This window comes from Staurois parvus, unplaced genomic scaffold (genome assembly GCF_062004578.1).
Source record: "Staurois parvus isolate SC_StPar_1 unplaced genomic scaffold, SC_StPar_1.0 ptg000303l, whole genome shotgun sequence".
Lineage (NCBI taxonomy): Eukaryota > Metazoa > Chordata > Amphibia > Anura > Ranidae > Staurois > Staurois parvus.
In genome coordinates, this window is record NW_028318099.1 from 11,867,693 (window position 1) to 11,886,726 (window position 19,034).

The following is a 19,034-nucleotide window of genomic DNA, read 5'->3' on the forward strand; positions in this document are numbered from 1 at the left end:
GACTTTGCTTAATTTATATAAAAAGTTGTCCATGAAGCCCTGAAATTTACTTCCTGGTTGGCATGAAGTCACTTTCAAGGGGTCCTGCACTTGAGTGACAACCTCCATATATCACAGCTGTACAAACTGTATGTAGCATCAGCTATATACAGTATACAGAGCTGTGCAACAGTTCGGGGACTTCCTGTCCAGAACGAAATTGGTTGACCCGAGTATTGTTCAATTATTCAAAGGGAGCTTGCGGTAGGCTGAACAGACCAGGAGGCTCATAGCCTGTCAATTGGGGGATTTTGCGCCATTCTTTGCAAATCCTTTCAAGCTCAGTTTGGTTGGATGGGAACTGTCGGTGAACAACCATTTGCAGGTCACTCCATCAATTTTCAATAGGATTCAAGTCAAAGGTCAGGCTGAGCCATTCTAGGACATTCAAAGAGTTTTCCCTAAGCCATCCCTGTGTTGTATTGGCTGTGTGCTTAGGATTGTTGTCACATTGGAAAGTGAACCTTTGGCCTACTCTTAAGTCCTAAGTGCTGTGAAACAAGTTTTCATTTAGGATATCTCTGTACAGTGCTCCATTCAGCTTTCATCCAACCCTGACCAGTCCCAATCCCTGCTGATGAAAAACACCCCCACAGCATGATGCTGCCACCACCATGCTTCACTGTTGGGATGGTATTGGGCAGCTGATGAGACGTGCCTGCTTTCCTCCAGACATAATGTTTAAAAGTGAGTTCAATCTTGGGTTCATCAGACCAGAGAATCTTGTTCCACATAGTATGAGAGACCTTCGCATTCTTTTTTGCAAACTCCAAGCAGGCTTTAATTTTTTTTTTGCACTGAGGAGAGGCTTCAGTCAAGGTTTACTGCCTTATCAGCGGCCCTGCGAGTCTGTAGTCATGTCCATTTTTATGGACTTGAAACAATGTAGGCGACAGGACTTAGTCAAGTGGTGGGCGGGAGGGCGAGCTGCCCAGGGCACAATGGTTTACTGTAGGGATGGGGGCGCCTTCCTTCTGTTACAATGCTGACAGGAGTAGTGACAGTAGCATCACTACTCCTGTCAGCCCAGTGCTGGGAAAAGCGAGTGGACTGTGGTGGTGCTGCAGACTGCGTTCTGTGTGCACTTCCAGGTCAATGCAAAATCTGACTGACAGATCAGGAGCTGTACAGGGAGTTTGCACGAGAGTGACTGCTGGGCATAGGCTTGTACGTCATGAACGGGGGGCTGGGGGAAGTGGGGTGTCAGCGTGGCATCTTTTCCCTGAGCCCTGGATGACTTTGTACTGGCACTGGTAGGCAGACACACATCCATTGGTTTTTGTCTGTTTTACTTTTTTAAAGATGATCCTTAAGTTTTTTGTGTGCCTGCAAACTTTCACTTGTGGTACAGTAGTTAAAAAGTATTTTGTGGGTACAAGGGCTGCAGCATGTGTAGTCAGTGTGCACTGTGTGTAGGCTCAGACAGGGGCGGACTGACAACTCATGGGGCCCCCGGGCAATAGGGGATTATGGGGCCCCTGTGTCCTTGCCCAAACTCAAAAAAGCCTATGAAAAAAAAAAGGTACCAGGGGCATCTCATGAGGCCCCCTACTGACCCCGGGCCCTCAGGCAGTGCCTGAGTTTCCAAATGGTCAGTCCGCCCCTGGGCTCAGACTATATTTAACTATGCTCCTTAGGCCACTCCCCCATTAGCCAGTGCAGTTTAGCCATACCTACTTTTTGACACAGCTACATCTTTTCAGGTTGCCCCTTATTGACAATTTAAGTTTTAATGTTTTTATTGTTTTTAAACAAAGAGAAACTTTTACAAACGGGTCAGCTTGCTTTGTGTCCATATAAAAAACAAAGCATCAAGTATTTGCATAGTATTATTATTATTTAGGATTTATATAGCGCCAACAATTTGCTCAGCGCTTGTAAATAAAGATAATTGCGAGCACAACATACACATAAGCAGCCAGAATAAAAAAGGTAAACCTCTACACCTCTGAAAAAAACAGTATATGATAATAAATATGCAGTGCTAACTATATAACGGGAGACAGTACAGCAACAATGCAATTCAATACAAGGGGGCTAGGAGGGACCTGCTCCTTGGAGCTTACAATCTAAGAGATCCTAGATTGCAAGCTCCAAAGAGCAGGGCCCTCAATCCCCTCATGTTTTGCATTGTATTGGTATTGTTCTGTCACATGTTCTGTCCCCCTTTGTAATGTACAGCGCTGAGCAAACTATTGGCGCTTTATAAATACTGTATAATAATAATAATATATAACAGAGTTTTGGAGTTTCACATCCGTAACATAATCAAACCCTATAGGAGGGCATTTGCCTCAAAACCTCTTTGTCCATTTCTAATGTTGGGAGGCATGTTCCTCTACCAAGAAATGCCCATAAAACATCTTTGCAACCTGCAATAGTCCTGAATAGAAAACATTGAATTCCATTTTTCTTCTTTGTGAGTTGGTGCTGCCTGTGGACTTTTGCTGAGTTATCAGGAGGCTATACTGTATGCATAGACTGGGTCTCAGGAGGTATCCTCAACTGCATGAAGCAGCATTTGACACAGAACTTAGCAGAGGGTCTAACCCTTCCCTACTCTATTCAAAATAATAAAAACAGTACACTTTAACATGTGGTATGTTTATCCATTATATTTGTTTAGCCCCCATGTTACCTGTGTCTTACTCTCCTTGACCTGTCTTTGTCTTTCCCCTGTGGCTGGTTCGGTTTCTGTCTCTATTTTCTCCTCTCAGTTGTACTGTGTGAACATTTCCAGGGCCGTTATATAGCTCTGAGATCAGATTCCTCACACTTCACCAGAGTTTCAAATCCCATTTATAGAAGCTGGCTACATGTGACCTGCTCAGGAGAGAGGGGATCAACATCCTGAGCCAGCAGGCACAGGAGAGTGCTGCCAGCAGGGCTGGACTGACTAGGTAAGAGAGGAACGGAAGAAGAGGGATCAGAAACACTCAGGCACAACTCTGACATTCTGGAGACACTCTAAGACAAGGACAGGGATTAGTAGGTGACATTTAACTACAGAGGAGGCAAGAAGAAGAGGATTTAACTCTGAACAGAACATCAAAGCTCTGCTCAACTTCCTTATATGTGTTTGAAGGGTAAGAAATCATTTGTGTGTTTTTCTTTTATCAAGGAATTCCTCTTCAGCATCATATTTTCCAACAGTATGTTGCAAATACCATACAAATGTACACTAGAAAAAGTGGAGAAACTGCTGCAAGGGGGTTCTGCCAGTTGTCAGACTTAATCTGGAACTTCTAAAGGACTAATATATGCCAGATGTTTTGCAATACAAAAAAAAAAACACAGTCTACTAGAAATTCCATGTCTTTTGGGGATCTATGGTAACATAGATTGTATCATCTTACAGCTCCCTGGTCTTTTTTCCTATCGCGATTGGTGGTTACAGATTGCACTAGCTAATGCTAAGGTAGCTTAAAGTGAAACACTAGACGCAGTGTTTCTTTTAGGTTTTGTATGGAATGAAGTATGGTAAGACCCCCGCATGATTTCTATTGCTGTCTGTGTCCCTGTTGAGAAATTCTTACTTCAATTCTTTGCGGTCATATTGAGTAGAACCTCTCCAACAAGAACTCTGGCAGCAATAAAACACTTTTATTAGAGGGGTTAGGGTTACAGCCACTGTTGGATATTTAGTGCATTTTTCTGGTTGGGTTAATCCTCCCTTCACATTCTGTCCTGGCGACTATGCAGGAAGTGAGGTGAAAGCTATTTAACAGAACAATAGACAGTAAAAGCCTGGCAAGGCTACTAACACTGACCAAATTATCTAAAAAAAACTTGGACTTGGGTTTCACCTTAAATGCAATAGTTGATATGGGATAATTGTAGTGTAATGTTGCTGATTTAACTCTGCTACACACTAGGAGCAACCACAGTTTGAGATTCACTTTTGGACATCAAAGGCCAAAGACCATAGATAATAGAAGTGGTTTAGTGGAAATACACAGTGCATTCATAAAGTATTCAGACCCCCATTCACTTTTTTTCAATGTTGTTATGTTGCAACCTGATACTACAGTTGTATAAATTAATTTTGTTTTCTCATTAATCTACACTCTACACCCCATACTGTCAAAGTAAAAACAGAATTTTGAAATTTTTGCAATTGTATGAAAAAGGAAAATATGAAATATCACATTGGCATAACTATTCAGACCTTATGGAACAATATTTCAAATTTAGCTCAGGTGTCTCCCATTTCTCTTGATCGTTGCCGAGATGTTTCTACACCTTGATTGGAGTCCACATGTGGAATATTACATAAATTGATTGGATATCATTTGGAAAGGCACATATCTATCTATAAAAGGCCTCACGGTTGACAATGCATACTGTATCAGAGCAAAAGGCCATGAGGTCATAGGAATTGCCTGCGGAGCTCAGAGATAACATTATTGTAAGGCACAGATCTGGGGAAGGCTACAAAAAACCCTCAACTGCAGGTTCCCAAGAGCACAGTGACCGCCATAATTCTCAAATGGAAGAAGTCCGGCACAACCAATCCTGACCAAACTGAGCAATTGGGGGAGAAGAGTGACCCAATGGTCACTCTGACTGAGCTCCAGAGATCCTGTGTGGAGAGGGGACAAAGTTCCAGAAGGACAACCATCACTGCAGCCCTCCACTGATCTGGGGTTTATGGTATTGTGGCTTCTCTGTGTAAAACACATGAAAGCTCGCTTGGAGTTTTCAAAAAAAGCATGTGAAGAACTCTTAGACTGTGAGGAACAAGATTCTCTGGGCTGATGAAACCAAGGTTGAACTGTTTGGCCTCAATTCTAAATGTTATGTCTGGAGGAAACCTGCCCAATACCACCCCAACGGCGAAGCATGGTGGTGGCAGCATCATGCTAGTGGGGTGTTTTTTAGCAGCAGGGACTGGGAGACTGGTCAGGGTTGAGGGGAAGCTGAATGGAGAAAAGAACTGAGATATCCTCAATGAAAATTTGTTCTACAGTGCTCAGGAACTCAGACTTAGCCAAAGGTTCACCTTTCAACATGACAACTATACTAAGCACACTTCCAAAACAACACAGGAGTGGCTTAGGGACAACTCTGTGAATGTCCTAGAGTGGCCCAGCCAGAGCCCTGACTAAACCCTATGAACATCTCTGAACATCTATTGATTGAGCTTGAGAGAATTTGCAAAGAAGAATAGCAGAAAATCCCCCAATCCAGGTGTGCAAAACTGGTCACGTTACATCCAAAAAGACTTGGGAATGTAATTACTGCCAAAGGTGCTTCAACAACGTACTGAGTAAAGGGTCTGAACACTTAAGTACATGTGATATTGCAGTTTTTCCTTTTTAATAAATTCACAGACATTTCTAAAATTCTGTTTTCACTTTGCCATTATGGGGTACTGAGTGTAGATGACTGAGAAAAAAATGAATATACACAACTGTAGTATCAGGCTGCAACATTACAGAATTGAAAAACGTGAATGCACTGCATGCACAGTATTTCCAGTTTGAGATTTGCATGATAAACTATAGATTGAAATTTATCATGTTAAGCCACTACATTCCATATATTTTACACATGCTTCACAAACTCATGTCTAGAAGTAGATATAGACAAAGGGGGGGGCTCAGCTGAGGTAGCAGCTTATTCAATTCCCAACCCTTCAGGCTACATTGATAAGTATTGCAATAGGTTTAGAGAAGCCACCCTACGTGCATTGTATGGACCTGTTTGGTATAGAAGATTCTGTTATTAGCTGAAGGTGGGATAGGCTTCCCTGAAGAGAGAAGTTTTCAGAGATCGCCTAAAAGTGGGCAGAGTAGGCGATAGTTGGATAGATTGTAGTAGAGCGTTCCAGAGGATGGGGGAGGCTCTGGAGAAGTCCTGGAGACAAGCATGGGAGGAGGAGACAAGGGAGCTAGAGAGCAGGAGGTCGTGGGAGGAGCAGAGAAGACAATTTGGGTGATATTTGTGTGCTAGTTTGTGTGCTAGAACATTTCATCAGGCATACTTCTTATCTACAGATGCCCAGTCTGCCAAGAGACTCAATGACTATTTTAGAATAACTTTGACACATTTCATGGGGTGTCAATCACAGATGCTATGTCTTATGCAGTGCACATGACTTCCAGATTCAATTTCATTTGGATGAGTTACTGCAGAGCTTGACCCTTCTGCAAACCGAATCCCACCTAGGACTTGAGAAGTGCAGCTAACAGTGGACTGTCAGTTGATGCATTGCTCCCTATGTTTGAATGCATTATTGTTTCACAGTAAATACAGCTGGAATGCTGTGTTCCATACAGTGTTGCCAACCTCCTGCAGCATTTTTTATTGACAAAACATGGAAAATGTACCGATGGAGCACATTTTTTACTGACAACCTGAAAAATGACATTAAAAACTAAGACAAGTACCGTATTTTTTGCTCCATAAGACGCACTTTTTTCCCCCCAAAAAAGGGGGGAAAATGTCAGTGCGTCTTATGGAGCGAATGTAAAGTGGCCGGTCCGGTATTTCTGCCGCCACCATGTCAGAATATCGCTCAGCTCTTTTCTCGTGCAGGACCTTACCCATTCCTTGCACCAGCGCTGCGGCTTCTGTGACAGCCGGGTGCCCACTGCTCATGCACGAGAAGCGCTGTGCTTTGTGAATGGTCCGGCGTCTGCTGGGACACATGACAGGTCTTAGAAGGCCCCCAGGCCATTCACAAAGCGCAGCGCTTCTCGCGCATGTGCAGTGGGCACCCAGCTGTCACAGAAGCCGGCGCGGGAAGAAGGAAGGACAACTCTGGGGAAGTGGGAGTGGGTACCTGTCAAATTCAGGTACCCGCTCCCCCTCCCTCCCCAAAGGTCCGCAGTCTCTGGTCATCTCCTGTACTGTCCGCAGTCTCTGGTCATCTCCTGTACTGTCCGCAGTCTCTGGTCATCTCCTGTACTGTCCGCAGTCTCTGGTCATCTCCTGTACTGTCTGCAGTCTCTGGTCATCCCCTGTACTGTCTGCAGTCTCTGGTCATCCCCTGTACTGTCTGCAGTCTCTGGTCATCCCCTGTACTGTCTGCAGTCTCTGGTCATCCCCTGTACTGTCTGCAGTCTCTGGTCATCTCCTGTACTGTCTGCAGTATCCGGTCATCTGTACTATGTCCGCAGTCTCTGGTCATCCCCTGTACTGTGTCCGCAGTCTCTGGTCATCCCCTGTACTGTGTCCGCAGTCTCTGGTCATCCCCTGTACTGTGTCCGCAGTCTCTGGTCATCCCCTGTACTGTGTCCGCAGTCTCTGGTCATCCCCTGTACTGTGTCCGCAGTCTCTGGTCATCCCCTGTACTGTGTCCGCAGTCTCTGGTCATCCCCTGTACTGTGTCGGCAGTCTCTGGTCATCCCCTGTACTGTGTCTGCAGTCTCTGGTCATCCCCTGTACTGCGTCCGCAGTCTCTGGTCATCCCCTGTACTGCGTCCACAGTCTCTGGTCATCCCCTGTACTGTGTCCACAGTCTCTGGTCATCCCCTATACTGTGTCCGCAGTCTCTGGTCATCTCCTATACTGTGTCCGCAGTCTCTGGTCATCTCCTGTACTGTGTCCGCAGTCTCTGGTCATTTCCTGTACTGTGTCCGCAGTCTCTGGTCATCTCCTGTACTGTGTCCGCAGTCTCTGGTCATCTCCTGTACTGTGTCCGCATTTTCTGGTCATCTCCTTTACTATATCCGCAGTCTCTGGTCATCCCCTGCTGTCAGCTGACATCACTCAGCTGGTCCAGCCTGAGAAAGATCCCGACTTTAACCACTACCCTACCAGGCACTTATACCCTCTTCCTGTCCAGGCCAATTTTCAGCTTTCAGCGCTGTCACACTTTGAAAGACAATTGTGCGGTCATGCAACACTGTACTTTTTATCATTTTTTTTGAGACAGATAGAGCTTTCTTTTGGTGGTATATGATCACCTCTGGGTTTTTTATTGTTTGCTAAACAAACCAAAAACCACAGAAATTTTTGGAAAAAAACAAAACGTTTTTTCTTAGTTTTTGTTATAAAATTGTGTAAATAAGTGATTTTTCTCCTTCACTGATGTGTGCTAATGAGGCTGCAGAGATGGGCACTGATGGGCTGCACTGATGGACACTGATAGGTGGCACTGATGGGCACTGATGAGTAGGCACTGGTAGGTGGCACTGATGGGCATTGACAGGCATCACTGATGGGCACTGAAAGGCAGCCCTCATATATGGCACTGATAGGTGGCATTGATAGGCAGCACTGACTGGCACTGATAGGTGGCACTGACTGGCACGGATAGGTGGCACTGACTGGCAGTGTTAGGCGGCACTGATAGGCAGCACTGAGGGGCACTGATAGGCGGCACTGATTGGCAGCACTGTTAGGTGGCACTGACTGGCATTGATAGGCGGCACTGACTGGCACTGATAGGTGACACTGAAAGGTAACTCAGATGGGCACTGATATGTGGCATTGATGTGGCACTGATGGGCACTGGCAGGTAACATGGATGAGCACTGACAGCTGGCACTGATGGACACTAACAGGTGGCACTGCTGGGGCTACACTGATCATCAGGGCACACTGATCATCAGTGCTCTGATGATCAGTGCACATGTCCCCTCTGAGGAATGTCGATTACTGGCTCTCCTCTCCTCTCGAGCTGTCAGCGTGATTTGCGTGTGATTAGCTGTGATTGGACACAGCTGATCACTGACCGAGCCAACATCTTTGGCTCTTTCCGTTGATCGGTGATCCGCTGTGTACGAGGGACACAGCGCACCACTGATCGCCGCGCTGCACACCCCTGGAGCCGTGCATGCCCGGTTAGAATGGGAGGACGCTGTATGACATCCTCCCAGAACGAGAGAACCGCCTTGCACCCGCCATTACCTTATATGGCGGGAGGGAGGAGGTTAAAGTTGGGATCCACCCCAGAGTCTGGAGCAGCACCTGGCCTAGCCTCTCAGCGATGTGCTGAGAATTTGGGCCAGCCGCTTCCTCCCCCTCCACAGCTCAGCACCAGTGAGCAAGTCAGGGTTGGATGGCAGAGCAGAGAGCAGTGACTGACAGTCCCACTCTCTGCTCAGAGTGGTCTTGAGAACTTGGTCATGTGATCGCTGAGTTCTCACAGTTGGCGGGGGATAGAGGCAGCATCAGACCAATGCTCCATCCACCTAGGTAAGCATAACTGGGCAAAAAAAAGGCCATACTTCTTTTTTTAAGTAATGTGTATTGTATCATCCACTTATACAGGAGCAGTAAGGTGTACTGTAGAGGATCTCAGACTGGTGCCTGTGCAGTGTGCTCTGGATTGCAAATACTGTACATGTTACGCACAAGATCTAGTTTACTGTGTTCTTCTGTTCACATTAAGTGAAGCTCTGTGTATTAGTTTAGATGTATGCTAAATATCAAGAACTGTTCAGTGAATGTTACTCCAGTGGTGTCCTGACTCCTCCCACAGACCAGTGTAAAGAAAAAAAAGATCAAGGGTGGTTATGAAACATTTTTTCTTTCCATTTTTAACGTACAAAATATAATAATAAAATAAATGTTAAAATCACTGATCCGTTGCACTTTGCCCACAGCGCAGTGTACCCATGATCTTCCTTTTGGTCTGAAGCACGCTAAAACCGCAAGACATACTAAAAGTCTATGGGAAAGTGCAGCTAATCCTTATGAAACTACATTGAGCTACACTCGTGCCACAGCCAAAGCACAGCGCAGCAGTGTGAAAGTGACCTAAGTTGTACGGCATGCAAAGGGAAGGTATAAATAAATTGCTGCTAACTCGAATTTTGCTTTAACCTTGTCAGTGGCGGAACTACCAGGGTCACAAAGGTCACAATTGCAACTAGGCCCTTGTGTTCCGCCACTGTAGGGGGCCCCAATCAATGTTGCCAGTAAAAAAAGGGCACATTTCTGCTGTCCGTAAACAGTAGAAAAGTGCCCATTAAAAATACACTTGTCCCCGAACTTCCTCTCTCCCCATGCCACCTCCTTCCGCACCTGACCAGCAAAAATTACCTTTTTGCTATTGCCTAAGAAAAAATGCAAAATAACTCATGCATGCTTTTGTTAATGTTAACAGATGATACACCCGAGGGATCTGTCATAAAGGTCAAAAACAAAAGATTCAGTTGATCAGAGAGTATATCAAGGTACAAGCAAAGGCAAGCTGATGAAATGAACAGCTGCAGTACAGGGCCCGAGGGCTGGGTGCTCCTAATATGCACACAGCACATGCAAAACAAGTCTTCTGCATAGAGCCTTGCCAATATAATCAGTTATTATTGTTCAGTGCAAATAAATAAAAATGTAAAAACTATACATAGATTGTAAAAATAGTTATAATCTGAAATAGTGATGAATAGATAGGCACTGTTTTCAAATAGGGTAAGTAGCATAAAGTGTAAGTATGCACCCTACACTCCCCCTATAACAGCTAAATGATGAGTTTTGTGGATGAATACTAATAAATAAATATCAAACATAAATGAATTAAACATAGAAAGTGATTGAATATTACCAATTTTATAAAACGTCCTTATGCTTCCACCAAGTGCTGCATGAATTCAAATTGTGACAGTCCTTTGATTTCAAAATTTGGTGACATAGAAATCCATTTTTCCACACCTCAGTGCAATAGGCAAATGAACGGATCACTCACCAGACCTATATGACCCACATTACAGTGGTCATATATTGCATTGTGTGTTATAAATCTCTGAAGGTTCCTCCCCGTATGATCACCAACACCCGCACTTCCAGGTTGAATAGCCAGAGGGACTGATGTATAATTTCCAATAAATTCCCCAAACTATAGATGAAGGGATTCAAATAGATAATCCTGGCTTTCTATGCCATAATCAAAAAAACCACAACAGTAATGACAATCTAAGTGTAGCATTTAATATGCCAAGAGTAAGAATAGTAACAAACTCAATGCACTCACATGAGAAGGTGCCTAGAAAGCTGGCACCAGCAGGCATTGCTTGTATATTTTAGATCAAAGTTGGCCAACGTGCGTTCCAAGCCTCTGTCTCGGCCAGACGTGATGTCTCCGGAGTCCGGATATCTGAAATGGCTATAAACAGAATAAAATAACAATAAAACTACTGCACAATTCATAGAAAACTTCTGACATTGAAAAGTAAACCCCTTCTTTACGTAACACTAAATTCTGTATTAAAAATTCTGTTCAAGTAAGTACTTTTAACTCTTTTATTAAATTAGGTTTAACTAGCCTTCTATTGCATCCAGCCTCCTTCAAATGTCCAGATACTTTTTTTTTGTTGCTATGATTTTATGACTATAAAATTTGTAGTATGCTTAGAGCAGTGCACATGATTGCAAATGTGCACTGCTCATCCCAAACAAAGCAAGGGAAAAGGAGGGGGGGAAAGGAGTTTCTAGAGTTCATGGAGGCAGTTATAGGGAGGCAAAAAACAGTAAGAAATTATTTCATGAAAAATAGATTACAGGGCCATTAAGTTGTGGATGTATGTGAATTATCATTTGGAGAATACGTATATCTTTTAGTGTTGGAGTGCTACTCCCAGAGGAGCCGTTGAATTGTCTTGTGATTCCACTGCACACCTGAAGATGGCACACCTCGCTCACCCAGCACTCACTGACACACCATGAGATAATTAGACGGCCAAGTGTAGCCTAAATGAAGAGAGCTGAATTGCATTTACCTAACAGTATCAAAAGACTGCCCTAGCTAGCTGTAACAGTTTAAGTTTTATCCCACTGGCCAGTTATTGATGAAAAAAAAATGTTAGGCAGCAAAGTTGGGGCCCTTGATATAAAAGCACAACAGTTCCCAGCAGACAATAGATCAAATTGTGCATGTCAGTCTCTTACTTCACCCAGGATACCCTCTTCTGGGTTTCTGGGCACGTGCTCTGATTCAATTCAAGTCCTCAGATGGGGATAGAAACTTCTGTGATGTCTCTCCTGCTGAGACATTCCCTATTTTCCTTCATTACAAGCGGTAGGAGTGCTCTCTAGTACAGACTAATCTAACCAGGCATCCAAATCACACCTCACAGTGTCGTAAGAAGAAAGTTCCTGGTGTTTGAGGCAAGGTCCTGTGCAATGGGCAGTCTCTATGCTTCTCTGAGGTCCCACCCGATTGTGGACAGCTGTGGCAGGGTTCCATTCAGCCAACAGCTCAGTATTTTCCAATACTCCAAACACTCTTAGCAGACTGCAGATGCATCTCTTCTTTTGCTTCCTCTGTGTAATAAGGGACTGAGATTGAGCTCTGCAGTCCCTTCTGCAACAGTCGTTTTCATATTCTGGGTCACAATCCTGCGCAATATCCTTTTGTCTCTTTCGGTCAGTTGTCCAAGTCAAACCGCGCTTATCAGAAATTTTTTTACAGAAAATTGTATATGCCGTCATAACCTTTGATGCTGTACCTCGCGGCACGGCAATTAAATTGGCAACTTCAATCACAGAGGCACCAGCTAATCAACAAATGTACCCTCTGTGAAGCTTAGTAAGCTCTGACAGGTTACATCCCCTCCGCTTTCAATGCAAACCTTGTCATCACTTTCACACCTGCAAATCATGTAGCATTTCCATTTTTTTGTCCAACCCTGTAAATGTACACACAATAGTTTACATCTTCATGCCTATAGACCAACGTGAAGCTTTCATCCAAATCCACCTGAAAACCTGACAGGCAGATCTGATCAGAACACAGTGTATGTTTTAATTGCAGTCTGTGCCCCCCCTCTGTTTGTTCTGCTTAGCATTATCATCAAAAGTGAAAATAAAAGAAATCCCCAAATTTTGGGTTGTCCCCAGAAAAGTATTGGAAATTTTCCAATGGGAACACTAGTTGTAGTGACCTGGGGGTCCCCAAGGAATTCAGTTAATTTGCACGGTTTTTCCCTCACTTCATATTTTGGCTATGGGGCAGGAAGTGAAGGTAAAATGGGACAACAATAGCAAAAATAAACTGGCAGGGGTTATAACCCTCTCTTAGTTTATGTTCACACTTATGCGTTTTCTGTTGTGTTTTGCAGAAATGCACAGCAGTCCATTTAACATGATTTCCTATGGGACACGTTCACATCTCTGCGTTTTTACCCGGTATGTTTTTTGGAAAGGGTCAGGGACTTTTTTAAACGCAAAACTTTGCATTTTTGGTTCAATAGACTTCAATAGAGACACTGCAGAAATACATGTAGTGCGTTTTTGACGCATTTTTGATGCATGTTGTGTTTTGCGGTTTAATCTGTCCAGAAAAACAAACACAGAATGCATCTAAAACGTGTAAAACGCATGTGCAAAAACTCAAAACGCACTGCAAAAAGCACTGCAGAAACGGATCAAACGCAAACTCCATAGGTGTGAACCTAGTCTTACTCTATCCAAAATGAAAAAAATTTTTTTACCTATAGTTCTGCTTTAATTGAATTATAATGAATTTTTATAGGGCTCTGATAGACAAACATATTATGTGTAAAAGAACAAGTAACATTTACATTCCTTCTTTATTATTTATACCAAATAACACAAGGGAAAAAGGGAACATATGGGATTGAATTAATTTAATGTCTGTCATAAAGATCCTCTTTTTATTAAACAATTTTTTTGTTGTTGTCAGCTTGACTGATCCCGCTTTTATACGCCAACATTAATGATTTCATGCTCAGTTAAACAACAGATACATTTTTGGCTTTGCTCAGCACATTATGTACCTTAGACATAAACACTCCATGATAATATAGAAGAGATATCCAGCATATAGACATGGAGAAGTGGGGAGCTGTCACAATACAGAAAAGCATGACATCACAACTCTGGTTAGGACTCTGTCTGGGCTCTTTTGTGCTTTGTTTTTTTGGCCGTTTGCATTTGGCTCAGTATTAATGCAGTGGGGATAGGATTAGCTGCTGTGATCGTGTTTCTGCTCTGCTGTCTGACAGTGCAATGATATATTTAGTTTAGAAGTACTCATATACTTTGAATAACACAGACCCAAGAAAAACAGTATAAAATACCTCTCTATAAATGTTAATATGAATATGTGCTTTGCACATGCATGGCAAAGCAACAGGTTCTCTTTAATGCACCCTGACAAAGAAGCACAAACTTACCTCCCTTCACTCCCGCACCATTCTGCATGGTTGCCAGCAGGAGAAGCTGTTCTATGTATCATACGCAGTGCGTATGACAGCTCTAGTACTCAGTGATGGGCCCAGTGCAAACATATGGATTGATTAAAGTGTTACTAAACCCAGGACCCTGCATTCACTATATCTGGTCTCCCACAGTACACAGAACACAGAAATGCTATTATTTTAGTAAATATAAACTGCTAAATAATATCAGCAGTATAAAGCAGTCTTGTGACTTCTATCAGTGTCCAGCAGAGCACTGGTTAAAGCTTGTAGGAGGAGCTTTCATTCTCCCCTGATTGTCCTATGAGGCTGCATAACCCCTGATCCTCTATCTGGACAGTGCTGATTGGCCCTGTGCCGATCACATGCACTCTCCCAAGAAAACAAAAAACCTCTCTAGCAATAAACGCTAAACTGAGCATGTGCATCTCGCTTCCAACTCTCTGTTCTATCAGCAGATGGATTGGGGACAGTAGAAGAAGGGGAGGATCAAACATCCTTTTTACACAATTCAGTGAATAAATCCCTTAGGTTCCACAGTGAGTATACCTAGCATGCTTTACTGTATAACCAGACTGATTTTACTGATGTGGGTTTAGTAACACTTTAAATCTAGAAATAAGACTTTCAGAAGATTATATAGTATACATTTGTTTCAATGTGAAATCAGATATAAGATGTTTCAACACATTTAAGGGCTAGGTCTTGCCCCCTTCATCAGGACTTGAAGGATAGGGAACAGTGTATGCAAACTTTGTAGCGAGTATTTTGTTTGGTATAGTTGCTGTTGCTTCGATTAGTACAATGTTTGTCAGCAGGTGGTTATAGTTACATGCTCCTCCATACTCAGAAGTACCAAGTATTTGCTGTAACATCCACCAGCTTAGCGAATCAGCAGGGGAACAAAGGAAACATGTGTCTATGCCAAAGCACATTCCACAGGCACAGTCTACCATTGTTACTATCAGGAGTCTGACAATACATTCTCTATTAGAGTCTGTAGTATTTAATGAGTTAAAGCGCACCTTGCAGAAAAATATAAATTCCGCTTACATTGTCCGGACACCCTGCCCCCTGTTAAAAAAAAATCACCTGCTGTTAGTAGGTGCAAAATCTGTAAATAAAACACTTATTTGTATACCTGCCTTACCTACATCTTCTCTATCCAACACTTAGGCTGGCCATACATTATACAAATTACTTTAGAATTTTGCTTTAGTTTTACCAAAAACCATATAATATGAGGTCAAACCCAAACAACACTTTCAATTGTATCCAATTAGGCAGGCCCTTGCACTACATAGTTGAAGGTCAATTTAAAGGAAATTGGACAGAAAATTGTATAATGTATGGTCAGCCTTAGACTGGCCATACACTATAACATTTTCTTACAATGTTCTGTCCAATTTCTGCCCAATTTCCTTTAGATTTACCTTCAACTGTGTAGTGCAAGGGCCTGCCTAATTGGATACAACTGAAAGTGTTGTTTGGGTTTGACCTCCTATTATATGTTTTTTGGTAAATCTAAAGCAAAAATCTCAAGAATATTGTATAGTGTATGGCCAGCCTTATCCCAGTTTATGCAAAGTGTGGTTCAGTACGTGTATCACCAGAATAAAGCCAGGGACCTGATGTCTGTGGTTTGTTTCCTATGTTATGCACTAAATCAGGGGTCTCCAAACTTTCTAGGCAAAGGGTCAGTTTATGGATCTTCAGGCTTTAGGGGGGCCAGACTGTGGTAAGCGGGAGTAAACCATGCCCCATCATATGTTTTAATGGGAGGAATTGTACCCTATTCTTGGTGTCAGTGGGAGGAATGGTACTCCATCACTGGTGTCAGCTGGAGGAATAGAGCTCTGTTGTTGGTATAAGTCAGAAGAATACTGTCCCATCATTAGTGTTAATGGGAGGAATTGTACCCCATTCTTGGTGTCAGTGGGAGGAATGGTACTCCATCACTGGTGTCAGCTGGAGGAATAGAGCTCTGTTGTTGGTATAAGTCAGAAGAATACTGTCCCATCATTAGTGTTAATGGGAGGAATTGTACCCCATTCTTGGTGTCAGTGGGAGGAATGGTGCTCCATCACTGGTGTCAGCTGGAGGACTAGAGCTCTGTTGTTGGTATCATTTGGAAGAATACTGTCCCATCAATAGTGTTAATGGGAGGAATTGTACCCCATTCTTGGTGTCAGTGGGAGGAATGGTGCTCCATCACTGGTGTGAGCTGGAGGAATAGAGCTCTGTTGTTGGTATAAGTCAGAAGAATACTGTCCCATCATTAGTGTTAGTGGGAGGAATGGTGGCCCATCTTTGGTGTAATTTCTAGAAATGCCCCAAGGGCTGGATATAGGCAAGCAAAGTGCCACATCTGGCCCCTGTGGCACAGTTTGGAGACCACTGCACTAAATGATCATGATGAGGATAGTGTCATTTTTTTTACATCTGCCTGCAGATGGACAATGGATCAAAGCTCCCTCTCCTCCCTAGAGTTACAGGAGAGCACTGCAGAGTGGGGTGCCATATCATAACATAACAGTGCTGTCTGCAGCATTTAGGATCCACCCACCACAGGAGAAAGAAGAGGGTGAAGAGGAGCTGACATCATCAGACCAAAGACACCTTGAAATAAATTAAAGTGTTACTAAAGTCAATTTTTTATAATTAAAATAAACATGTTATACTCACCTCCTCTGTGCTGCGGTTTTGCACAGAGCGGTCCCGATTCTCCTCTTCTCAGGTTCCCTGACAGCAATCTTGGCTGTGTCCCCCATAGCAAGCTGTTTGTTATGGAGGCACATAGTGTTTTCGTGCTCCCGAGCTGTGTGTCTATGGAGCCACACTCCATAGACTTACACAACAGGGCTTAGCCCTGCTCCCACTTCCTCCTCACTACATTTGATTGACTGCAGAAGGAGCTCATGGCTCCTGCTGCTGCTCAAGTGCTGTGTGAAGAGAAAGAGAGGAGAGAAGAGATGCAGCCATGCACAGCGCTGAATCTATTCTCCCCTCTCTTCCCCTTTACGCAGGGAAGGTGGGGGCAGGGAAATAGAAAATGTTTTTATACCTTAATGCAAGGAATGCATTAAGGTAAAAAACGTTTTTAGCTTTAGTATCACTTCAAATCATTTTACTGAACACTACTTTCACTCTATCTGGTCTCCCACAGTACACTCTACATGGAAATGCAATTATTTTAGTATATATCAACTGCTAAATACCTTTTCTCATCAGCAGTTAGAGCAGTCTTGTGACTTCTATCAGCAGAAGCACTGGTTACAGCTTGTAGGAGGAGTGTCAGGGCTCCGGGAATGACCAGAGGTGTGTGGACCGACACAGGGAAACACAGACTTTAGGTATAGCGTGTAAAACAATATAATTTATTAAAGGCAACACAAACATAAATGCAGTGCAACAAACCAAACCCAAAACTAACACAAATACATACAACAAGGTGCAACAAACCTAAACCTTAACTGATATATATATATATATAAATATGGAGAACAACGTAGTCAGGCGGGCCGGGTCGGTAGCTAACAGGCAGAAAAGATACAAGGAGTAGGCAGAAGATTGGTCAGGAGTAGCCGAGGTCAGTGCAGGCAGAGTTCAAGCAGAGTCAGGATCAAGTAGAGTCAGGATCAGGCAGGAAGTAGACAGGATGCAGGTACAGGGGCTCATGGGAACAATACACCAAGGCCCTGACTGCAGGCCTGGCCATTCCTTAAATACAGCTCCTGCAATCAGCCTCAGGTGATGGCTTGATTGCAGGAGTGAGCTTCTGGCTGCTGAGAGCACCCGCTGGCCAGCCCTGGTACTGCAGCCCACAAGGCAGGTGAGTCCCACTACCATTGGCAAGTCCATTCCTGACAAGGAGTTTTCTTTCTGCTCTAGGAGGACGCTAAACCCACTGACCCTCTGTCTAGACAGTGCTGATTGGCCCTGTGCTGATCACATGCACTCTCCCAAGAAAAAAAAAAAACCTTTCTAGCAATACACACTAAACTGAGCATGTGCAGAGTGTCTCCACATGTCTTAGCAGGAGATAAGAGGGGGACACAGGAAGAACAGGATCAGAAAAGTCAGAATCAAACAATTTTTAAACAATGCAGAGGATGAACCTCTTAGGTTCCACAGTGAATATAACAAGCATGCTTTACTGCATATGTAAGGGTGTGGGGCATGGATACATACTGATGTGCAATGTTAAATTGTAATATGCCTGCAATATGCTCTTTGGTCAGTAGATGGCAGCAAAATACAAGAATCGATTTTGCATTGAAGTTGACTAAGACAAAACTAATGCTTATTTACCGTATAAAGTTTAATTAATGCTAATTTAGGGGCTGAGTGGGACCCTCAGAAGGGTCATAGTGAACTGTAAATACAGGTTTGAGGCTGCAATTAGGAAATTACTTACTGCATCACAAACTCTCTGGGAAGGGGAGGAGTTCCGGTGCAGTGCAGGAAGTGACAGGGAGTCTGTGTCTGGCTGGTGTATGCTGAGGACGTCTGGAGAATCTGTGTGGAGCCTGGAAGAGGATTTACGGCTCACAGTGGAGTCTGGTGACGGCACCTAGGGAAGATTCACCGTGACGAAACCGAGAGACAAGTCACTGTATGGTCCGGTTCTGGAGTGGATCAGGAAAAAGCACCAAGAGCCTGCCAAGGAACTGTAAGTGCGGTTTTGCCGCAGCACATCACACCACACGTGTTCAGTGACATTTTGGGATATACCAGAAAGTTACAAGAGACATACTCCACTTTCCTTTGGATTAGAAATTGTATTGCGCAATACTTAGGGTGCACCCCAACGTTATAGCTTGCTCAGGAACATTCAGGCTCAGCCAGGCTGCTTTCTGGACATTGGGGAAAAGTCCGCAAGTA

At 43.6% G+C, this 19,034-nt stretch overlaps 1 protein-coding gene across 13 annotated transcripts in view; it reads left to right on the forward strand.

The window, feature by feature from the left end:
* The first annotated feature begins 2,908 nt into the window (after window positions 1–2,908).
* The window catches only part of TACC2 (transforming acidic coiled-coil containing protein 2), a 222,898-nt gene continuing 206,772 nt past the window's right edge, over window positions 2,909–19,034 (forward strand). For 9 of the 13 annotated variants that reach the window (XM_089683252.1, XM_089683253.1, XM_089683246.1 and 6 more), the window contains exon 1: window positions 2,910–3,125. The gene's annotated coding sequence lies outside the window, so the exon portion shown is untranslated. Of the gene's footprint in view, window positions 3,126–19,034 lie in introns of all 13 variants that reach the window. The other 4 variants (XM_089683244.1, XM_089683247.1, XM_089683245.1 and 1 more) reach the window with 2 other exon arrangements.